This window comes from Giraffa tippelskirchi, chromosome 6 (genome assembly GCF_054371585.1).
Source record: "Giraffa tippelskirchi isolate mGirTip1 chromosome 6, T2T-mGirTip1v1.2.pri, whole genome shotgun sequence".
Taxonomy (NCBI): Eukaryota; Metazoa; Chordata; class Mammalia; order Artiodactyla; family Giraffidae; genus Giraffa; species Giraffa tippelskirchi.
Genome location: NC_137280.1, coordinates 141,589,634 through 141,614,362, shown reverse-complemented (window position 1 = coordinate 141,614,362; position 24,729 = coordinate 141,589,634). Strand labels below are relative to the sequence as shown.

Sequence of the window (24,729 nt, the reverse complement as noted above, 5' to 3'; positions counted from 1 at the left end):
ATGTGCTGCTGAATTATGTTTGCTAAAATTTTGTTGAGGATTTTTGCATCTATGTTCATCAGAAATATTGGCCTGCAGTTTTCTTTTCTTGTGTTGTCTTTGCCTGGTTTTGGTATCAAGGTGATGGTGGCCTCATAGAATGAGTTTGGAAGTGTTTCTTCCTCTGTAATTTTTTGAAAGAGTTTTAGAAGGATAGGCATTAACTCTTCTCTAAATGTTTGATAGAATTATCCTGTGAGGCCATATGGTCTTGGGCTTTTGTTTTTTGGGAGACTTTTGATCACAACTTCAATTTCAGTGCTTGTAATCAGGTTGTTCATAATTTCTACTTCTTCCTGGTTCAGTCTTGGAAGATTGAACTTTTCTAAGAATCTGTCCATTTCTTCCAGGTTATCCATTTTATTGCCATATAGTGGTTCATAATAGTCTCTTATAATCCTTTGTATTTCTGCATTGTCTGTTGTAACCTCTCCTTTCTCTTTTCTAATTTTGTTGATTTGATTCTTCTCTCTCTCTCTTTTTTTTTGATGAGTCTGGCTAAGGGTTTGTCAATTTTGTTTATCTTCTCAAAGAACCAGCTTTCAGTTTTATTAATCTTTACTATTGTTTCTTTAATTTCTTTTTCATTTATTTCTGTTCAGATCTTTATGATTTCTTTCCTTCTACTAATTTTGAGGGTTTTTTCTTCTTCTTTTTCCGTTTGCTTTAGGTGTAAACTTAGGTTGCCTATTCAATGTCTTTCTTATTTCTTGAGGTAGGATTATCTTGCTATAAATTTCCCTCTTAGAACTGCTTTTGCTGCATCCCATAGGTTTTGAGTTGTGTTTTCATTGTCATTTGTTTCTAGAAATTTTTTGATTTCCCTTTTGATTTCTTCAGTAACCTGTTGGTTATTTAGAAACGTGTTGTTTAATCTCCATGTGTTTGTGTTTTTTAGTTTTTTTCTTGTAATTGATATCTAGTCTCAGAGCATTGTGGTCAGAGAAGATGCTTGATACAATTTCAATTTTCTTAAATTTACTGAGGTTTGATTTGTGACCCAAGATGTGATCTATCCTGAAGAATGTTCCATGTGCACTTGAGAAGAAGGTGTATTCTTCTGGATTTTGATGAAATGTCCTGAAGAAATCAATGAGATCCATCTCATCTAATGTATCATTTGAGACTTGTATCTCCTTATTAATTTTCTGTTTTGATGATCTGTCCATTGGTGTGAGTGGGGAGTTAAAGTCTCCTACTATTATTGTGTTACTGTCAGTTTCTCCTTTTATGTCTGTTAGTGTTTGTCATGTGTATTGAGGTGCTACTATGTTGGGTGTATAGATATTTACAATTGTTATGGCTTCCTCTTGGATTGATCCCTTGGTCATTATGTAGTGTCCTTCCTTATCTCTTGTAATCTTTATCTTAAGGTCTATTTTGTCTGATATGAGGATTGCTACTCCAGCTTTCTTTTGCTTCCCATTTCATGGTGTATATTTTTCCATCCTCTCACTTTCAGTCTACGTGTGTCTTTAGGTCTGAAGTGCGTTTCTTATAGACAGCATATATATGGGTCTTGTTTTTGTATCCATTCAGCCAATCTGTGTCTTTTGGTTGAAGCATTTAATCCATTTACATTTAAAGTAATTATTGACATATATGTTCCTATTGCCATTTTCTAATTGTTTGGGGTTGATTTTATATACATCTTTTTTCTTCTCTTGTATTTCTTGACTATATAAGTCCCTTTAACATTTGTTGTAAAGCTGGTTTAGTGGTACTGAATTCTCTTAATTTTGCTTGTGTGAAAAGCTTTTTATTTCTCCATCAATTTCGAATGAGATCCTTTCTGGCTACAGTAATCTTGGTTGTAGATTTTTTTCCCTTTCAGTACTTTAAATATACCCTGCCATTCCCTTCTGGCATGCAGAGTTTCTGCTGAAAGATCAGCTGTTAAGTGTATGGGGTTTCTCTTGTATGTTGCTTGTTGCTTCTCCCTTGCTGCTTTTAATATTCTTTCTTTGTTTTTAGTCTCTGTTAGTTTGATTAGTATGTGTCTTGGCATGTTTCTCCTTGGGTTTATCCTGTATGGGACTCTTGGTGCCTCTTGGACTTGATTGACTATTTTCTTTTCCATGTTGTGGAAATTTTCAACTATGATCTCTTCAAAAATTTTCTCATACCCTTCCTTTTTCTCTTCGTCTTCTGGGACCCCTATAATTTGAATGTTGGTGAGTTTGATATTGTCCCAGAGGTCTCTGAGACTATCCTCAGTTCTTCTCATTCTTTTTACTTTATTCTGCTCTTCAGAAGTTATTTCCACCATTTTATCTTCCAGCTCACTGATTCGTTCTTCTGCTTCAGATATTCTGCTATTGATTCCTTCTCGAATATTTTTAATTTCAGTAATTGTGTTGTTTGTCTCTGTATGTTTATTGTTTAATTCTTCTAGGTCTTTGCTAATTGATTCTTGCATTTTCTCCATTTTGTTTTCAAGGTTTTTGGTCATCTTTACTCTCATTATTCTGAATTTTTTTTCAGCTAGTTTGCATATTTCCTCTTCATTTGTTTGGACTTCTGAGTTTTTGTTTCTTCATTTGTGTAGTATTTCTCTGCCTTTTCTTTTTTTTCTTTTAACTTACTGTGTTTGAGGTCTCCTTTTCCCAGGCTTCAAGGTTGAATTCTTTCCTCCTTTTGGTTTCTGCCCTGCTAAGGTTGGTCCAGTGGTTTGTGTAAGCTTTGTATAGGGTGAGATTTGTGCTCGGTTTTTGTTTGTTTCTTTGTTTTTCCTCTGATGGGCAAGGCTGAGTGAGGTGGTAATCCTGTCTGCTGATGATTGGTTTTGTATTTTTGTTTTGTTTGTTGTTTAGATGAAGAGTCCTGCACAGGGTGCTACTGGTGGTTGGGTGATGCCTGGTCTTGTATTCAAGTGATTTCCCTTGTGTGAGTTCTCACTATCTGATACTCCCTAGGATTAGTTCTCTGTTAGTCTAGGATCTTGGAGTCAGTGCTCCTACTCCAAAGGCTCAGGGCTTGATCTCTGGTCAGGAATGAAGATTCCACAAGTAGTTGGTTTTGGCATTAATGGAGAGCAAAACAAATACCCAAAAACAAGAAACCAAAGGTGAACCCCAGACAAATGGCAGTTACAAAATCAGGCAAAAATAATTAAAAGAATGGAATATACACATATACATATACACCCATGAGCAAAGTCAAAACAGTCCAACAAAAATAAAGTACAGTAAGTTGACCCAGCAAACAAAGGAAATCAAAAATTATATTTACCAGTTAAGAACAAAACTAACTAAAGCACAAACCTGAAAACAAAACTAAAGCAAGGTGCCAAGTGGGGAATAAAGCAATGAAAAAAAAAATCTAACAAATATGTTGAGAGGAGAGGAAAGAAAGAATAGATATGCAAAGTTAAATAGAGGTAGATAAAGAAGATTTATATACACTAAAGATTAACTGCAACGGGAAAAGAACAGTAGGAAAGGCAAACAAAGGAATAAATGTAGAAAAAATATAATAGATTTAAAACAATTAAAATTATAAAATGAGAAAAGAAAAAAAAAACGAAACAGAAAAAAAGGAAAACTCCACAGAACTGCAAAAGCCCAACGTAGAGGCAGAGGTTTATAACAACAATAAAAATGTGACTGAATATACACATATACACATATACCCATAAGTAAAATCAAAACAGTCCAACAAAAATAAAGTACAGTAGATTGACCCAGTGAACAAACGAAACCAAAAGTTATATCTACCAGTACAAAACTAACTAAAACACAAACTGGAAAACAAAATTAAAGCAAGGTGCCAAGAGGGGAATAAAGCAATGAAAATAAAACTGACAAATATGTTAAGAGGAAAGAAAAGAAAGAATAGATATGCAAAGTTAAATAGAGGTAGATAAAGAAGATTTATATACATTAAAGATTAACTGCAAAGGGAAAAGAACAGTAGGAAAAGCAAAGGAATAAACGTAGAAAATATGATAATAGGTTTAAAAAATTAAAAATTAAAATTAAAAAAAGAGAAAAGAAAAAATTTTTTAAAAAGGATACCTTCACAGAACTGCAAAAGCCCAATGTAGAGGCAGAGGTTTATAACAAGAATAAAAATGTGACTGAGAGAAAAAAACCTCAAAAGCTTAATTAGATGTCATAGTGCCAATAAAATCGACAACTACAGTGGGGGGAGGGGAGAAAAGAAAAAAGAAAAAAAATCCAAAAGAATCTACAGAACAAGTCAAAACATAAGAATAATAAATGTTTTTCTTGAGTCACTGCTGTCAGAGTCCTTTCCTTCGCTGGGAGTCACAGTCCACCTCATCTCCCTAGGTTGCCCTCCAACACCGTGATGATCTCTGGACCTGCTGTGGAAGCAGCTCAGATTCTAATCTGGCCCTACTGCTGTGTGTTCTTACCTCCAGTGTCTACAGCTATCAGAACTAGTGCGTTTTCTTTTGTGGGAGCTCTCAAAGACCTTTTATATATTCCATAGACACAGAGTCTGCCTAGTTGATTGTGTGGATTTAATCTGCAGCTTGTACAGCTGGTGGGAAGGTTTGGGGTCTTCTTCCTTAGCCACACTGCCCCTGGGTTTCAATTGTGGTTTTATTTCCACCTCTGCATGTGGGTTGTCCACTGGGGTTTGCTCCTGAGGCTGCCCTGAAGGACTTGGGTTTGCTCCTGTGAGGGCCAGGTGTGGAGGTGGTACAGCTGCTTGGGTTGCAACAGGTACTCACTGGAGTTAGCGGCTAGCGCAGCAGGAAATATAGGGCTCCAGAAGGGTATGGCAACCAGTATTGGCCTATACACTCAAGTATTCTTGCCTGGAGAACCTCCCTGCCAGAGAAGCCTGGCAGGCCATACTCTGATATCTATCAGAGTCTTTATTGAGCCTCTTGTAGCTTGCGATCAGAAGGCTTCTTGGGCCAGTCTTTCTCCATAGCTCTGCCTATTCAGGCACTTAGAGGGCTCCCCTTGCCTGGGATCCTTCTTTGTTGTTCTGTGCATCAGGCACATAGAGGGGACACCCCTTGCTGGGGCCTGCTCTGTAGACCGGCACATCAGGCACTTAAAGGGGCACCCTGGATGGGGTCCTACTCTGTAGTTCAGTGCGTCAGGCATTTGATGGGCCAGCCTCCCTATTGTTCAGCTGCCATGGCGTGTGGGGAGAGAGAGGCTATGGTGATGGCTCCACCCCCTGCGCATGACTCAGCAGTATCCCCTTGCTTCCGTGGCGGCCCGGCTTTCCTCTACAGGCATTTCCCACCACAATCTCTTCCCTCACATCCCCTCAATCTGTCTCTCCACAGTCAACAGCAGCCCTCACCCTGGGATTGCTCCACAATCCCTAAACTCCAGCTCCCAGCCACTGCGCCTTCCAGGGGACCTGCGTCCCTGTCTGGGGTATGTGTGGCTATGGCAAGAACTATCTGATTTTCATTCCATTTAGACTGCCACAAATCAGCTGTTTCACTCTCAGTCTTATATGTTTCTCCTTTGACTCAGACAATTGCCCCGATGTGGGGATCAGACCCCTGCTTCAGTTCCCCCACTGGCCGAGGGCAGGTCCAGTCCTACTAACACTCCTGTTTTTCCCCCTAGTTCCTACTTCATCCTATCAAGTTTTGCGTCGTTCTTGCCTGGAGAATCCCAGGGACAGTGGAGCCTGGTGGACTGCCATCTATGGGGTCGCACAAAGTTGGATACGACTGAAGCTACTTAGCAGCAGCAGCATACATTCTTTTCCGCTTGTCAGGTACTCCTGTCCGCTCTCAGCTGGTGTTCTGCATGCACCTCTGTGTCTGAAGGTGTATTCCTGATCGATCTGTGAAGAGAGATGTACACCATGTCCACTTACTCCTCCGCCATCTTGTTCTCTCTATCCCGGCAATTTTTATTCCAGCTTGTGCTTCATCCAGCCCAGCGTTTCTCATGATGTACTCTGCATATAAGTTAAATAAGCAGGGTGACAATATACAGGCTTGACCTACTTCCTTTGTTGCTTCTTGACCTGCATACAGATTTCTCAGCAGGCAGGTAAGGTGGTCTGGTATTCCATCTCTCTTTTTTTTTTTAATAAATTTATTTATTTTAGTTGGGGGCTAATTACTTTAAAATATTGTAGTAGTTTTTGCCATACGTTGACATGAATCAGCCATGGGTTTACATGTGTTCCCCTTCCTGGACCCCCCTCCCACCTCCCTCCCCATCCCATCCCTCTGGGTCATCCCATTGCCCCAGCCCTGAGCATTTGTCTCATGCATCGAACATGGAATGGTGTTCTGTTTCACATATGATAATATACATGTTTCAATGCTATTCTCCCAGAACGTCCCACCCTCACCTTCTCCCTCAGAGTCCATAAGACTGTTCTATACATCTGTGTCTCTTATTCTGTCTCGCATATAGGGTTATCATTACCATTTTTCAAATTTCATATATATGCATTAGTATACTGTATTGGTGGCTTTCTTTCTGGCTTACTTCACTCTGTATTATGGGCTCCAGTTTCATCCATCTCAATAGAACCGATTCAAATGTATTGTTTTTAATGGCTGAGTAATATTCCATTGTGTATATGTACCACAGCTTCCTTATCCATCCGTCTGCTGATGGACATCTAGGTTGCTTCCATGTCCTGGCTATTGTAAACAGTGCTGCGATGAACATTGGGGTACACGCGTCTCTTTCAATTCTGGTTTCCTCAGTGTGTATGCCCAGCAGTGGGATTGCTGGGTCATATGGCAGTTTTATTCCCAGTTTTTTAAGTAATCTCCACACTGTTCTCCATAGTGGCTGTACTAGTTTGCATTCCCACCAACAGTGTAAGAGGGTTCCCTTTTCTCCACACCCTCTCCAGCATTTATTGCTTGTAGACTTTTGGATAGCAGCCATTCTGACTGGTGTGAAATGGTACCTCATTGTGGTTTTGATTTGCATTTCTCTAATAATGAGTGATGTTGAGCATCTTTTCATGTGTTTGTTAGCCATCTGTATGTCTTCTTTGGAGAAATGTCTGTTTAGTTCTTTGGCCCATTTTTTTATTGGGTCATTTATTTTTCTGGAATTCAGCTGCAGGAGTTGCTTGTATATTTTTGAGATTAATTGTTTGTCTGTTGCTTCGTTTGCTATTATTTTCTCCCATTCTGAAGGCTGTCTTTTCACCTTGCTTATAGTTTCCTTTGTTGTGCAAAAGCTTTTAATTTTAATTAGGTCCCATCTCCACAGTCTGGAACCCTCAGAGCGGTTCACAGAGATACAAAGAGAGGGGGGAGGAAGGTAATAGAGGTGAGCATGAGTAGAAAGGGAGGAATCAAGAGGGGAGAGAGAGATCTGGGCAGTATTCTGTTCCTGAAGTGTTCTCCGGTACCCAGATCACCCTCAGAGATTCACAGAATTGGATTGAGAAGAGAAGGAGGAGGGTGGGAGATAGAGGTTCCCTGGGGGAGAAGAAAGAGCGTCAATAGGGGGAGAGAGTAATCAGGCCAGTGATCACACTCCTGAGTAAAAATGGGTACTAAAGATTGGATTCTTAAATGTACAAAATTGATATTAAATATGTAAAACAAAGATTAAAAATCTAGAGGTTAGACTCTTATAAAACATACAATATAAAAAAAGAAAAAATAAAACAGTGTAAAAAGAAAAAAAAACAGTAAAAAAAAGTAAAACAAAAAAACAGTAAAAAAAAAAAAAGAAAACACAAAAGGTATAAGATATATGTATGCAGTTTGCTTTAAAAATAGGGTTTTTTTTTTGCAAGGTAATAGTGGGTTATGAAAATGAAAATTAAAGGTGTAATAGAGGACTTAAAGAAAAAAGAAAGAAAAAAATTAAGAAAAAAAAATTTTTTTTTAATTAGAGAAAAAAAATGATAATAGTAAAAATATATATCCCGGACTTCCTCTGGAGCTGTTGTGAGCAGTGTGGGGTCTGTTCAGTTTCAGATAGATCCATGTTGCTGCTTATACTTTTCAAGATCTATAGGCTCCTTTCAATGCAGTCGGCGTTAACTACAGGGATTTTAATCTGTTGGCCTGTCACTTCCAATGCGCTTCCCTCGGTTTATTTGGCTTCTGTTTGGAGGTCTCTTCAGTATCTAGTTTCCGCCCTGCCACAAAGGGGCGGGGGTGGTCCCTTTAGGTTTTGGCGTGTGTGTGGAGAGCTCGCAGTGTCTCGGCCGCACTGGGTTCGCCCCCGCTCACAGCGTGTGTGCTTTCCCCGTCTGCCCTGCTCAGGCTTCAGGTTACTCAGCCGGGGAGTGGGCCCTGAGATGCGTGCACTTCCCAGGTCTAAGCCGCTCAGGTTCAGGTTCCCGGCTACTCCACAAAGGCGCAGACTCGGTTGCGCCCGCGGTTTGTGCCATCCCGGTTGGAGCAGCTCAGGCAGCCAAGAGTTTGGCGAGCGCACTCTCCCCTGTTGGGGTGGTGCGGCTTATCACCTCCCTGGTCCCCGCCTCGGTTTACGGGCGCGCCCGGCTCCGGTGTGCTTTGTGTCGGTTCTGGGGAGCTGATCTCTGGCTGCGACCCTCCCGGCGGCTGGCGACCCTCCGGGATCTCAGGCTGTCTTTGCTTAGAAACTGGGAGCCTGTTTGCAGTTTGGTAGCGGGAGCCCTTTCTGGGGCCGAGTTTGCCCCTTTCCGGCTCTGGCTGGCTCCGCCTGCCTGCTGTGTTCGGCAGGGGATGGGGCGGTCCACAGCCGGCTAGCTCTCCTCTGGTATCGTATCGCTCAGTCCTTTGTTCTGTGAGCGGGCCGGCAGTGCCTTAGATTTGGGCTTTTCGCGGGATAGTTCTCTCTCTCTGGCTGTCCCACAGTTTAGGTTACTATCTCACGTTAGCTCCCTCAGATTGCCCTCGGGGGTTCGGACCCAGTCCTTACCCTAAGCAGTGCCGCCCGCTCCTCTCCGTTCAGCCCCCACTTGCTGGTGGCGGATGCGAGCGTCTGGGGTTCTTTGCTGGGAATTGCCTTTAGGCACGTAATCTGTGGGTTTTATTTATTTTTTCTCCCAGTTATGTTGACCTCCAAGATTCAAAATCTTCCCCCAAACCCGCTGGTGAGAGGGTTTTCTGGTGCTTGGAAATTTCTCCTCTTTTACGACTCCCTCCCTGGGACGGGTCTCCGTCCCTAACTCTTTAGTCTCTCTTTTTATCTTTTATAATTTCTCCTACCTGCTTTCGAAGATAATGCGCTGTCTTTCTGGATGCCTGACGTCCTCTGCCAGCGTTCAGAAGCAGTTTTGTGAAGTTTGCTCAGCGTTCAGATGTTCTTTCAATAAATTTGTGGAGGAGAGAGTGGTCTCCCCATCCTATTCCTCTGCCATCTTAGCCCCCTCCGCTCCATCTCTTTTTTAACCACAGTCTGTGGTGATCCTCAGTCTAAGGCTTCGGCATAGTCAATAAAGCAGAAGTAGATGTTTTTCTGGAACTCTCTTGCTTTGTCTATGATCCAACGGATGTTGGCAATTTTATCTCTAGGGCCAACTAATTCGCAACTATTTAGATTGTTCCAGAATGGAGAGGAGTCACTTGGTGTTTTAGTGCATTGTGGGTAAGAAATGAAATTCCTCAGGCCTGAGGGTGGGGAAGAGGAAGAGCTGGCCCTCTTGCTGTGACCTTGGGAACCTCAGCCACAATCCCCCTGTAGGGCTTGGCACCATGGTGACCACTTCAAATTGAATGCCAGAAACTTTCATCATTTTCCTGGACTGCATAAGCCTTGCATCTCCAACCATATTAGGAAAGGGAGCAACTGCTGCCCCCATACCCACATATACACTCAAATGACTGGTACTATCGGCCTACTCAAGCTTGCCAAGGGGGAGCCTCAGGTAGGAGTAACATTTTTAGGATATGTAAAAAGTGCTGCACCCCGCTTCATGAAACAAATATACTGCCTACAATACATACTCCCTACCAGCACACAGGAAAAAAAAATTTTATTTCAGTTTCTTTAATATTAACCTTTTTCTCTCTTTCCTTCTCTTGGTTCTCTGATATTGTTCCTGCTGCACAGGTGATACTTGAGGCAAGTCACTTCTTGTTTCTTTTACATATTTGCTTGTTTCATTCCCTGTGGTCCTCCAGAAAATCATTTCCATAGCATTTTCCTTTTATCAGATCAACATTTACAGAATATCAACTGACTTCTGAACACTTACTGGCAAATTAAGACCCACAGGCCAAATCCTGCCCACAGCCTGTGTTTGTGAATAGAGTTTCATTGAGATATAGTCTCTCCCATTCAATCATGTATTATCTATGTATTTTCACACCTTATCAGCACATTTGAGTCTTTGCAACAGGGACTCTCAAAGCCTAGAATGTTTACTACCTAGTCTCTTTAAGAAAACGTTTGCCAACCCCTGGTCTGGCAGAAGAAAAATACACATTGTACTACATATTATTAACCTGTACTCTATCCATTTTGGGGGGGTGATTTTTTAATAGAGGTCAATGCAAAGTGTTCTAAGAAATATCATTAGATTTTAATAGGTCCCCTACACTTAGTTTATAGCTGTCATCTATACAAAGTTGAAGCTTAGTGTTGAAAATAACAAACTATTCAAGCTATATTTAGTCAAAAATAAGAATTTTTTATGAAATAATATGCTGGTTTCTTCTCTATCAGTATTCAATTAGAAACAGAACCACTATCACTATTACAGAATATCAAATTTATTATTTATTATAGAAATGATATTTTGCACAATTGTGGGAGTAGCTGGGAAAGAAAAGTTCTGGAAAAGGCAACTGGAAGATGAAGGGAAAGTCACTAACCAGCCTTCCTGAAGCCTAGCCTGGGGGGCAAGCCAGGACAGAGTAGGGAAGCAAAGAGGGTACAGAAAAGCTTGTGTCTACTAACGCCTACATTGACATTGACTGCTACCCTTCCTCTCCCTCTCCCTTTATAAGAGTCCCACTTGCACGCATTCAAAGAACAAAAATGCATCCCAAAAGTCTAGCCTTTGGATGAGTTATAACAGTTTGCCTTATATTGGAGTAAGAAGGGTCCACATTCAAACTGCTCGTCTTTATCCTTTTATGTAAGAAGTGATGATGATATTCTAGTTTTACTTCTCTGCAGGAGTTTCTGTCTCACTCAGAATAAGTGTTAAGTCTGGACTTAATTGATGTTGCAAAACTTCCAGTAAAGGGATTGGTTGAGTAATGGGTTTAAAATATCTTTGCAAGTTTGTTGACACTTCTCCCAGGAAATGTGAAGTCTAAATTCAAACTCCCCTTGATCACAGGCTGGCCTTAATGACTTCTTCAAAGGTATAGAATGCAGTGGACATGACACCATGAGACTCATGACCAGATCACAAAAAAACAATACACCATCTACTTGGTTTTTCCTCTGTCCTTAGTACATGCATCTCTAGAGCTCTGAGCTGTCATGTGTGTATATGCATGTGTGTGTGTGTGTGTGCGTGGTCAATTTTGTCTGACTCTTTGCGACCCCATGGACTGTAGCCCACCACGCTCCTCTGTCCATGGGATTTCCCAGGCAAGACTACTGGAGTGGGTTGCCATTTCCTTCTCCAGAGGATCTTCCTGACTCAGTCTCTTGCATCTCCTACATTAGCAGGCAGATTCTTTACCACTGTGCCACCCCGGAAGCCCTGAGCCGTCATATACAAAGTCAAGTTACCCTGAAGGCACCATGCTGAAGAGATTACATAGAAAGACCACAAAGGGCTAGAGAAAGGTGTCTGAGGAGGACTGGTTGGACAGTCTTCAGCTATTTAAGACTTCTAGCCCAGGCTGGAGCAGCTTTCAGATGATTCCCTTCTCCAGCCTCCAAGCTGCCCCAGCTCACAGCAAGCAGAGCAGAAATGAGCTTTCTCTACCAAACCCTAAGACTGCAGATTTGTGAGCAAATTAGATGTTGTTGAATTTAAAATCCATGTAGTTCAAATGGTAAAGAATCTGCCTGCAATGCAGGAGACTCAGGTTCTATCCCTGGGTCTGGAAGAACTTCTGGAAAAGGGAATGACAATCCACTTCAGTATTCTTGCCTTGAGAATCCTATGTGCAGAGGAGCCTGGAGGGCTACAGTCCATTGGGTCACAAAGAATCGGACACAACTGAGCAACTAACACTACCGCTACTACTACTAGATGTTGTTGAGGAGTAAAATCATAAGTTTGGGGGTTGATTATTATGTACTTATAGTAACTGAAATAGGATGCAAACCAAATTTTTCAAATAAGTTATGAAGTTCTAACTCAGAACAGAGTTATGTAGAGCTGCCAGAGATTAAAAAAAAAAAAATGTGCATATACCAATACCTCACTATGGAAGTTTATTCATCTATGTCATTTATCTATCTGTTCAACGAATATTTATAAAGCATCTACTTTGTGTTCTGGGGATTCAGTAGTAAAGACAAAAGTGATCTCTGCCCTGATGGACCATTCAGGCTACTGTGGGTTAGAGAGACACTGTGGATTAAAGGGAGTAGGTTGTGAGTATTACAAAAGAAGTCCAGGATGTTCTGTCTGATAATAAGTCAAATGTCTTTTCCGGGAATGTCTTAAAGATACATTCCCCTTAATTTGTAAGAGTCTTTTAGATCCTGGCACTGTTCCAGACATACAGAGCAAAAGAAAAGATATCAATTTACAAGTTCAACAAATACAGGCTTCCCAGGTTTCAGGGGTTGTTGGTGGCTGCTTTCAATTGTGGCAGTCATCGATCGGCCCTTTCTCTGGATCAAACATACATAGACAAGATCCTAATTATATGCTTTGTTCTGCACCTAGTTTGAAATTATTTATAATGAAACTATAAGACTATCTTGTTTAAGAAACACTGCTGTTCAGAGTGGCCGTAGTTTGGTTGCAAATCGAAATTACTCACAAGATCTATATTAGAAGCTGAAAGCTATCTCATCAGGCTGCTGATAATGAAGCCTGCTAACTATTCTAGTGCATACAGTAGAATTATGAAAACTGATTCAGTCTAATTATCAAAGGGTTGGAGTTTTTCCACCATTCTCAAAATGTAGCCATTGAAGCAGCTTGAAAACTCATTGTCCAGAATTTAAATTACTTATTGCCAAGGCTCAGTGACTGCTCCAGGAATGAATGGAAGTGCTTAAAATCTCCGGACTGTTTGATTACAGGTACCTGTCTGTCATTTGCTCGGTCATGTTCAACTGTGTAATTAAAACAAATGGTGGCACATAAAAGGCTACCTGAGGTAGATTTGGCCTGTGGGCAAAGTGCCAGTCTGTTAAAAGGAAGTGCCAGGCATAGTGGGGAAAAAAATAAAAAAGACACAGGCCCTCATGAAACATGCCTTCTTGGAGCTCATAGTCTCACAGGGGACAAAGACAAGTAAATGGGTATGAATAACACAATGCCTAAGAGCTGTGCTTCAGAATGGTGTGGGATCAGGGAATGCTAATGCACAGAAGCAGCCTCTAAGCTGAAGGTTGTGAAGAATTCAGCAAGGCCAAGGTCAGGGGAATGTGGGGGAAAAGAAAACACTGTCCAGACTGAGTCAGGTACAGCCAAGATGCTGGAGAGACAGGATGTTAGAGGAACTGAAAACATTGAGAGTGGTTGAAACATTAAGAGGTAAAATGATGAGAGGTAAGTCTGGGCAGGTAGGGAAAAGGGTCAGTCAGGTCTTGGAGGGCTTTGTATGCCATTTTAAAGACGTTCAACTTTCTATTCCCTTGATTTTATTTTTAACACAAAATATCTATGCTCAACTAGCCTCAAAATTTCTTAAGAGATTCACTTTTATGAAGATCTCTAAAAACCAGATAAACAAGATAATCAGTTCTTCTCTGGTTGGAGGTCAAGAAGACAGAGAATATGGAGTTCCCAGTCTCAAGTTCAAGTGTTTTTCTTCCAAAGAACAATAGCTATTTACTCCTTTATCCACTCAGCCCTGAACTCTCTGCCCAGCAGATGGAGAAGGAGGCCACAGAGTGAAAAACATCATTGCTCATTTTCAAGAGAGAATTGTCCAGCAAAAACGATAAGGATTACTGTTTCTAAAAAGCACAGGAAGAGGTAAACATTGAGAGTTTAGAACTATCAAAGGTTTCCTTAATGCAAGAAAGACTCCTGTGTAGGACATTTATGACATTTATCTGAGTCTCAGAAAAATCACATATCTTACAGTTTAGTACAGAGTACATGTGAATATACTACCATCATTTGGTAGTAATCATTTTTACTGTAGACAAAGTAGTTACACATATGCAAATTTACCAGGTAACAGAACGACCACCACTACTGCAAATTGCCCTGTTTGAGAAAGGACCCAAACCAAGTATAAGATGTTTCCTAGATTGAGTGTTAGACATTAAGTATACTTAGCATGGTGCCATGGGGTAAGAATTAATGAATGAATTATGATGGTTTAAAGAATGATGAATTAATGAAATATGATGGATTAATCATAGTGAATTAAATATAAATTACAGGCTAAGTCTGGGCACAGGCTTGATGACATGAGGCAGGGAGGGCTTCTAGAGCAAACGTAATTTTGTGTTATGAAAAAACTTCTTGCTTTCCTGAACCAACCAAGCAAAATTCATAGTAAAGAAAGCCCTTAACTTAAAACTGACTAAATAAAAAGACAAATGTATTAGTTTTCTATTGCTGCTATAACAAATTACCACAAAGTTAATGGCCTTAAACCATCCACATTTAGTATCTTACAGTTCTAAAGATCAGAAATCCAGAAAGAGTCTTGCAGGCTAAAGTCAAGGTGTCAAGAAGGCTATGTTCCTTCTGGAGACTCTAGGGGTGAATCCATTTCTTGCCTTTTCCAGCTTCTAGAGGCTGCCCACTTTCCCTGGCTCATGCCCCTTTCCCATCACTGTATTCTGTTGTATCATTTCCTTTTCTGACTCTCCTGTCTCCCTCTTTCTCTCATAAGAATGCTCGTAATTGTATGAATGTATGTATGTATGTACGTATGTGCATGCTCAGTCACTCAGTCCTGTCCAACTCTGTGGAACCATGGACTGTAGCCCACCAGTCTCCTCTGTCTATGGGATTTTTCAGGCAAGAATACTGAAGTGGGTTGCAATTTCCTTCTCCAGGGGAACTCCCCAACCCAGGGATCGAACCTGTGTCTCCTATACTGGCAGGAGGGTTATTTACCTTAATCCAAGATAATCTCTTCCCCCCTCACCCCGTCAAGATCTTTAATTTAATCACTCCTCAAAATCCCATTCTACCATGCAGAGTAACACAGTCACAGATTCCAGAAATTAGGACATGGGCATCTTTGAGGGGCAAGGCATTATTCTGGCTCCCACAGTCACAATAAGAGAGCAGATTATAAGATATGAGGGCAAGACTTCATCTGGTTTATTCAACATCATCCTCAGCACACTACTGGCTTATCATCAGTACTCAGTCAACATCTATTTAATAACTGAGTAAATGAATAAAAAAACATAAATGATGTGCCACTTCTCTGATAAGTCCTCATGTAAATAAGGTATGGGTGGTTCCAAAATTTGTATTTTTCTGTCTCTTACAAATTAAGGATTAAATGGGTACCAACTTTCTGTTTGAGAAAATGAAAGAGCTCTGGAGATGGATGGTGGTGGATGGCTGTACAACACTATGAATGTACTTAATATCAACAAACAATTTAAAAATTGTAAATGTTACATTTTACATAAATATTAATATACATATAAAACCACAATAAAAGAATATAAAGACTTAATTCAAAGAATATAAAGTAGAGAAAAAAGTTATACCATAGCCTTTGACCAAAACCATAACATCTGACTTAAATAAATATCCTTCTTATGGCAATTCCCATAAGAGAAAGGTGTGGAATCAGCCTGCCAATGCAGATGTGGGTTCAAGCCCTGGGTTGGGAAGACCCCCTGGAGAAGGAATTGGCAACCCACTCCAGTGTTACTGCCTGGAAAATCCCATGGACAGAGGAGCTTGGCAGGCTACAGCAAAGAGTCGGACATGACTTAGTAACTAAAGAGTAAACAGCAAATAGCATCCTCGGTCTTAAGGCTGAATCTTCTTCTCATTAATTTATTTGCCTCCTAAAGCACTACAATTTGTCACAGGTTATGTTCATTAAGCCAAAATGTTTTCATTATGCTTTTTAAGTTAAACTAATACAGAAGAGAGCAGTCAAGCAACCAAATGTCTACTTGGGCCTTTGGTTGGTTAATTTTTCTAAATGTCCTCATTTGTCTGCATCATGGTTTTAAACACTCTCTAAAACACATTCTAACACACATACAAGCAGAGATGCACACACCTGCATACAAAGCATGTGTCCACATGGTGCCAAAATACTCTATGGGTTCACAGACAAAATCCAGCCAGACTGCTTTGGCAGGCTTTCCACAGACTCAACAGTCAGGATGTGGAGTGAATCTTCCCCTTATTTATCAGTTCATTTGGGGAAAACTGTAGACACAGACTCAAACAGATCATTCTCAATTTTTGTCCCAAAGCAACAACTAGGAATCAATTAGAGCCGTTCTTTTCAATGAAGCTTATTATTCGTGCTAATCTGTGAATAGAAGAGTCCAATTGTGAGGAAGGTTAGCAACCCCAAATAACACTTCCATAAGGTTTATTACACTTCTGCCAACACCTTTGGGTTGCCTTAATTGTTTCTTCAGGGCTGGTTTCACACAGAGAATGGAGTCATTTCCAGTGCTCTAATCTAGTTTTCCCAGCATCAAAAGTAGAAGACAGGGAAGAGCACAGAAAACTTGGGTCACTCTACTAAACCTGGAAGAGAGATATTTTTAAGTAACAAGAACTGACTCTTTGGAAAAGACTCTGATTCTGGGAAAGATTGAGGGCAAGAGAAGGGGATGACAGGATGAGATGGTTGGATGGCATCACTGACTCAGTGCACGTGAGTTTGAGCAAACCCCGGGAGATAGTGAAGAAGAGAGAAGCCTGGCATGCTGCAATTCACGGGGTTGTGAAGAATCCGACACAACTTGGTGACTGAACAACATACAATATTACACGATTAAAATCAATAGACTAGAATCCAGAGCCCAAATATGTCTTTAATCAAAGTCTCTCGTGTTTCTTCTACATCACATACTGACCCACAGCTATAGAGTCAGCTCCCAGGAAAAGACCTAGCTGATATTTTTCTTCAATAAATATCAAGCAGTTCTTCCTGTATCCTGCCCCCCCTTTCAGCAGCCATGTCTCTCATGTTCTTGGAGGATTTCAGTCCCCCTACCACACACCCCTGTTAAGAAAGAAAGCATATGGCAAACAAACTTTCATGCCAACTGTAGCAAGAATTTACTGGGTGCTTACTCTGTTGCCTGGACCTGTACCAAATGTCTCATGTGCATTATAACATGTAAAATCTATTTCTCAGATATGATTGGACAAGACTGAAGCCTAAGACATCATTACCAAAACCAAAGCCTGAATTGATGACACCAGACTGAGTTCCAGGCCTTTCTATTCCACCACATTACCTTTGAGGCCATGACTCCATCTTCCCTGCTTTAGTCAGTGTCAATAAGTGGAGTACAATATTGACTTTGTCATATAAACAAAGCAAGCCAGAGTGGCAGTGAGGAAAGCAAAAGAACAAGGAGCCCTTAGCCAAGGGAAGAAAGGACATTTCTATAAACAATGCTCTCTTACATTTTGCTTTCAAAGAATTTCTTTATAGCAGCAAGGATTCTATGAAATACATTTGTGTTGGAAAGCACAAGAATGCATCAACATTTCTTTTGTGCTTTCTATGCCTTGGTTTGAAGGAGCTTCTCAGAAATTGTTCCTTCCAGGGTAAAGCTAACCCTGATCATAAGAGATACGTAAGCAAAGATGAAAATCCAAAGTCAGTCTTCATAGCATCCCATGGCCCTCTCAATCCTCTAACCACCATCCAACATCTTAGAAAATTAGGCTATATGGTTCCTAAGAGATTTGCTCACAAGAGGTTCATTATTTTTTAAATGAGGCTGGAGTAAAAATCCTCTTGTGAAAACAGCCTTTCTTTGGAGAGCTTAATGTTATTTCCTGTCTCAAGATCTCCAGGGCAGAGAGCACCCCTTTGCAAAGTCAGGAGGAATGTGGTGTGCAAGGAGAAAAGACTTTTTATAGAGACTCAGGTTAAGGAGCAAGAGAAAGTTCAAGTTGGATCTTGATTTTTCTTCTTCTTTTCTTTTTTTTTTCTCACAACCAGTAAAACCACCCAAGAGATTCCTGAATTCCTTCTACAGGCAAAAAGACTGAAGATTTGAAAAGAGGGATTCTAAGCTCTTCATTTTTAGCTTTCTGAAAAGAAACCTTTTTCTCTGAAATTATGCAGAGAAGCAGTGTAATGCCACACAAACAGTGGTAAACAACCTTGAAAGAAACTGACCGGGACAAATCAGTATGGCAAGGATATCAGCTCTCCTTTGAAAGTGACAGAAAACAATATCGTTGTCAGATACTAAGTTTCTAGCCTACAATATAGGACAAAGGAGGAAACTTCTCATGGGTGAAATTAATACACAGAAAATCCCTAAGTGGGCTATATGTACTTCCCAGGGAAGTTGCTGCATGAGCTCAGAAAGAATCAGAGTCAAAAGCAACAAACTGCTTCAGGTCTGAGCTAAGCTGATCAACAACACGGCTTTTGCTTGAGCTTGTAAAATTTAGAGTTGAAGAGTTCAGTCTTCCACTGGCAAGACTCCTGGAGTGCTTGTTTCTGTTCCCCTGCTGGTTACAGCATTTGAAATCCCCTAAGTTGAGTGGTCCTAGTGGGGTGTGCAAGGAAAATTCCACTTCATCCAACTGACACCAGGCTAGGGTCAAGTTGTGAAGTTAACCAAAACCTTGTGGTAAGTCAGAAAATAAACCACATGGGTTTTCCCCACTGACCCTGCCACCATATCCATGGGGAAATCAATTCTAGACCTCACTTTCCTCCTCTGCAATGAGGGTTTGATTAGATCATCTCTAGCATTCCTCTAAATCTTCACAATCTAGGTTTCTAAATTTATCTGTGGTCCCCTATTATTTCCCTCTATTTCACGTCCCTCTTCCCCATTTTTATCACTTGCCTATAAAGTCCAAGGCAAAAGTTTGTTGCAGGTACTTCTGTAAATGACTACATCTGTAAAATTGTATGTATGCATAGTCATTCAGTTCAGTTCAGTTCAGTCACTCAGTCGTGTCCGACTCTTTGCAACCCCATGAGCTGCTGCACGCCAGGCCTCTCTGTCCATCACCAACTCCCGGAGTCTACCCAAACCCATGTCCATCAAGTCGGTGATGCCATCCAACCATTTCATCCTCTGTCGTCCCCTTCTCCTCCTGCCCTCAATCTTTCCCAGAATAAGTCTTTCCCAATGAGTCAGCTCTTCACATCAGGTGGCCAAAGTATTGGAGTTTCAGCTTCAACATCAGTCCTTCCAATGAACACCCAGGACTGATCTCCTTTAGGATGGACTGGTTGGATCTCCTTGCAGTCCCAGGGACTCTAAAGAGTCTTCTCCAACACCACAGTTCAAAAGCATCAATTCTTCGGCGCTCAGCTTTCTTAATAGTCCAGCTCTCACATCCATACATGACCACTGGAAAAAACATAGCCTTGACTAGACGGACCTTTGTTGACAAAGTAACGTCTCTGCTTTTTAATATGCTGTCTAGGTTGGTCATAACTTTCCTTCCAAGGAGTAAGCATCTTTTAATTTCATGGCTGCAATCACCATCTGCAGTGATTTTGAAGCCCCAAAAAATACAGTCATTCAGTCATCTCCAACTCTTTGCAACCCCATGGACTGTAGCCCATCAGGCTCCTCTGTCCATGGGATCTTTAAGAATACTGGGGTGGGTTGCCATGCCCTTCTCCAAGGAACTTTCCTGATTCAGGGATTGAACCCACGTCTTCTACGTCTCCTGCATTGGCAGGCAGATTCTTTACCACTGATCCATTTGGGAAGCTCTCTGTAAATATTATCCAATTTAAAATACAGACACACACACAGTCAACAGGATAAAGATTAGTATCATCACTTAGTAGATGCAGAAAACTGAGATTCAGGGAGCACTTGCCTAAGATCAAAGATCAAGAAAAGTTCTGTGTCTGGATTTGAATCTAGAACCATCTGACTCTCAAACTCACATTCTGACTACACCCTGCAGTCTCCCTGTCGGCCTGGACCTTTTCTATGAATCACATGACAAAAGGCTTTCACTCAGCTTGATCCCCTAAGTATCGAGCCTCTCTTCCCCGTCAAAGTTTACTTGTCCTAGCTCTCATTTCCTACAATGCCTACCACTATTGCATTTTCTCTCTAACTGACAGAGGACTTAGCATCTATTCCAATCCACTTATAAAAAAAGAGGAAGAACCAAAGACAGAAGGGGCAGCTTGCTCAATGTCACGGAGTATTTATAGGTAAGGCCCAAATATAGCCCATATTTATATAATATCTCTTTTTAAGCTATCACATATCAATAAAATCACTGACAACTAAAATATCACTCAATTCCCTTAGCTGCTGCTGCTGCTGCTAAGTCGCTTCAGTCATGTCCGACTCTGTGCAACCCCATAGATAGCAGCCCACCAGGCTCCCCCGTCCCTGGGATTCTCCAGGCAAGAACACTGGAGTGGGTTGCCATTTCCTTCTCCAATGCATGAAAGTGAAAAGTGAAAGTGAAGTCGCTCAGTCGTGTCCGACTCTTAGCGACCCCATGGGCTGCAGCCTACCAGGCTCCTCCGTCCATGGGATTTTCCAGGCAAGAGTACTGGAGTGGGGTGCCATTGCCTTCTCTGAATTCCCTTAGATCAATGTATTAACTCTCCTGGATATTTTCTTTTAACAAAAAAAAATGCATGTTTCTTCTTAATAAGAGCTTATTTTGGATAATTTAGGAACTAAAGTAAATAGTACAAGAAAGAAATCCATTCAAAATCCATCTAGAGAAGAGCACAATTAACTTCATTAAATTTACTTCCAGTACTTTTTCTTTTCCTTGACATTATTTCAGTTTTATTTATTTTTAAATAAAACTTGCTATTTCATGATTATAAAAATATGTAGTCCACAATGAGATAGCCTTACATACCCTTCAGAATAGACTGACACAAATGAGATACACTTCAGAATAGAACATTGGCGAGGGTATGGAGTAACTAGAGTTTGTTGACATAGTCAGCAAGAGTACAAAATAGTACAGCCACTTTAGGAAAATGTGTGGCAGTCTCTTAAAAAACTAAACATTCACCTACCCCATGACTCAGAAATCCCACACCCAGATATTTACTCAAGAGAAAAATATCTCCACACACACACAGAAAGAATATCCATAACAGCTTTATTTATAACAGCCCAAAACTGGGACTAGCTCAGGTGTCCATCAATCGGATACTAGAAATACAAACAGTGGTGTAGTCATACCATCCCCAGCAACAGAAACCAAGTATTGATAAAAGCAACACACTGGGCAGACTTCAAAAACATTATATTGAATAAAAGAAGCCCTACAGAAGACTATATACCATACTACACAATTCCATTTACATGAAATTCTGTAACAAACAAAATTAATCTTTGCTGGAAGGAATTAGAACAGCAGTTGCTTTGGGGACAGAGATTGACTAGGAATGAGGGATCTCTCTGGGGTGATGACAATGTTATGTATCTTGATAAGGATGTGTCAAGTGAATACATTTGTCAGAACTCACTGAATGCTACATTAGATTTGTGTATTTCATTGTTAGTGAATTTTATAAGAAAAAATACACAAACAAATATTGAATTTTAACAATATTTATGATGAAGTACTTGAAGTGTGCCTATGTCAACAGCTTACCCTGAAATGCATCAAAAAATAAGATGGATTAAATAAAAGACTGGATAGATGTGATAAAGCAGGTATAGTAAAATGTTCATTGTAGAATCTAGGTGATGAGTATATGAATATTCACTGTAAAACCCTTCCAAATTTTCTGTAGATTTGGAAATTGTTACAATAAAATGTTAGGGAGAAAAGTTTTAAATATTATAGAAAGTATGAAAAATTCAAGAAGTTCAAAGAAAATAAGACTCTCCCAAAACACTACTGCCTGCCCAACAGCAATACTGAAAACAAGAGTGAGCTGCTCTCCATCCCTTTTTTCTGTATTTATGGATATGAATGGGTGTTTCACAAAATTAGTATCAAACAGATTTATATCTTTCTATTATGAAGCAGCATTTTATCAATAGCCTTTTTCCAGATCATTAAGCATTCTTCAAAAATATTGTATTACAATTTATTTAAACATATTTCAAATATTTTAGGTTTTAACATTTGGATGAACATACATTTTGCCTGGGCCTGATAACTACCTAATGCTTTTACCAAAAGGAAGTGTTTTTAGGGCAGTACAGCACTGTGGTTTAAAGAGTGTGCCTGAACCCAACTTCACCACCTACTCCACTGTTACCTTGAAAAGTTTACTAAATGTCTCTAGATCTACTTCTTCTGTGCTCTGAGGTAGTTAGTACAAAATGCCTAGCACTATACATGGCATGTAACTCCCTGTAAATGACAGCTATTATTATTTCACCCATCCATGTTACTTGTATATTATGACAGCTAGTTGAGAATATATCTGAGAAAGGAAATACTCAGGGATACAAAGCAAGAACCATAGTCATAACAAGGACCATATCTGATTTGACTTGGTATCACCATATCTTGCATGGATTCAATCACATAAGAGGTGCTCAATAAATACAAGCTGAATAAATGATCAGTGATATATAAAGAAAAGGGTAGCAACCTGACTTTAATTCAGCTAGGCCTGAGACCAGCCGCAACCTCCCTTGTACATTTTTCCTGCCCCAATACCGCTTGTTAGTTTAAATTGTATAAGACACTTCAATTAACTAACTGGGAGACCAGGGTTCAAAGTCTGGCTCCATCTCTTAACTAGTGGTGTGTCTTTGGACCAAAACATTAGCAACGACATTCCCATTATTTTATTAGACTCTTAAAATAGTCTCCAATGAGGGAGAGGAAGCAGAACATGTCCTTCTGCTCTGTTCAGAGGAAGAAACTGAGGCCCAGAGAGGTGAAATGATTTGTCCAAATTCTCTCCTCCGAAAGGAGACAGTCAGCTAAACACCCTCTACAGGCCGGCTTGGCTCTACAAGTTTAAACTGTGATGTTTCCTCTTGACCACTGCCTGACTGCAAATAATTTCCCCACTGCATTGTCCTTTCTGCTCTATCCTTCTGTGTTGGCTTCCCTCCCCGCTCCCTTTCCCAAAGCCACCTGTGCCAAGCTGTGCTAGGGATTATTGACAGCAGAGGGGGTTGCTGAGCCAAACAGAGTTTTCTCCAAATAAGGAAGCAAAAGAAGTACTCTTGCCGGCTGAGATGCAGCCCAAGTTCCTCATTCTAACCTGAGTTCTGAGGAAGACGCTTAGGTTGCAGTCATACAAAATACCCTAGGGATCTGTGGTACAAAACGTAATCCGTGAGGAACATGTGCTCTGGTCCTAGCTCTGCCAATAACAATTTGTCACACTGGGCAAGTCCCTTCATCAAAATGTAAAAAAGTCCTAGCTCAGGGGTTCTCAGACCAAGCTGCTCATCAGAGGATCTCCAGGGCTGCATATTAAAAATACACAATCTGGGGCCTCAAGCCAGACCAACTAAACCAGAATCTTCAGGAGTAGAACCTACAAATCTGTCATTTTACAATTTAAGATCCCAGGATTTTCTAAAGCACAGACATGTTTGGGAACCACTAAACTAGATACACTCAAAGGTTCTTGTTTTCATTCTAAGATTTAAAACTCAGAATGTGTTGATCTCTTTTCCACTTCTGTAAAATAGAACTGCTTTTATTTCTGGTTTATTGGTAACTGATTGCCTAAAGAACTGTCTTAAAAATGATTTGAAGGCAGGTAGTAACAAAACACAAGTCACACATGTGAGTCACATATACAATTTTACATTTATAACCACTGAAAAAAAGTTAAAAGTAACAGGTAAGATTAATTTTAATAACATTTTATTTAACCCAATACATGCAAAACATTCTCATTTCAACTTGTAAAACTAAATATAATATATAAAATAACAATATAAAAATTGAGATATTTTACATTTTTTCTTTTGTGCTAGGTCTTTGTGATCTGGTATGAATTTTACCCATACAGACTAGGTTAAGTTGGACTAGTCACATTTCAAATGACCAGTGGTCACCAAATTAGACAGAGCTGTGAAGCTGCATCAATAGGAGATAGTGCAGCTATCAATCAGAAGCATCCACGACGGGCTTAGTTGGAGGGGAGGCACTTGTGCTTGTGCCATATAGTCGGCATCACTGGGTAGTGACACCAAATGGCCTAATTACTAGTTCTCTGAAGATTAGGCAAAAAAAAAAGATCAGAGGTGACTCGGCCTAGGATTTAATCATGAGGAGGACACAGGAAATCCACACTAGTGATGAGTGGTTAGGATCACTATAATTGAGTATAACATTAAAATAAGAAAAAGATTTAGCCAAAACAAGTGGTAGAATACGCCCAGGTACCAGCACTTGAAACTATATGTTGTATGCTTTCTACGAAAATAATCTTCCTGTCAGGGTCAATATAATGGGCCTCTTGAAGAAGGGCTATTACTGATTGATTTATAAGAAGCATTCATAGTATAGTTGAATCTCCACTATGAGAAATAGCCGGCTGATAGGCTGCAGAAGAAGTAGGAGAAAAGGGTACCTACAGCCATGAAAATA

The 24,729-nt window shown here is 40.4% G+C and overlaps 1 protein-coding gene and 1 long non-coding RNA gene across 4 annotated transcripts in view; one reads left to right on the top strand and one right to left on the bottom strand.

Annotated features, from left to right (window-relative positions):
- The window catches only part of LOC145510122 (uncharacterized), an 838,825-nt gene that overhangs the window by 744,260 nt on the left and 69,836 nt on the right, over positions 1-24,729 (bottom strand). The window lies entirely within an intron of this gene.
- LOC145510125 (uncharacterized) overlaps positions 5,110-24,729 on the top strand; it is a 46,366-nt gene continuing 26,746 nt past the window's right edge. The window contains exons 1-2 of the long non-coding RNA XR_014056736.1: positions 5,110-5,405; positions 5,604-6,038. This is a non-coding gene — a long non-coding RNA (uncharacterized LOC145510125). The remainder of the gene's footprint in view (positions 5,406-5,603; positions 6,039-24,729) is intronic.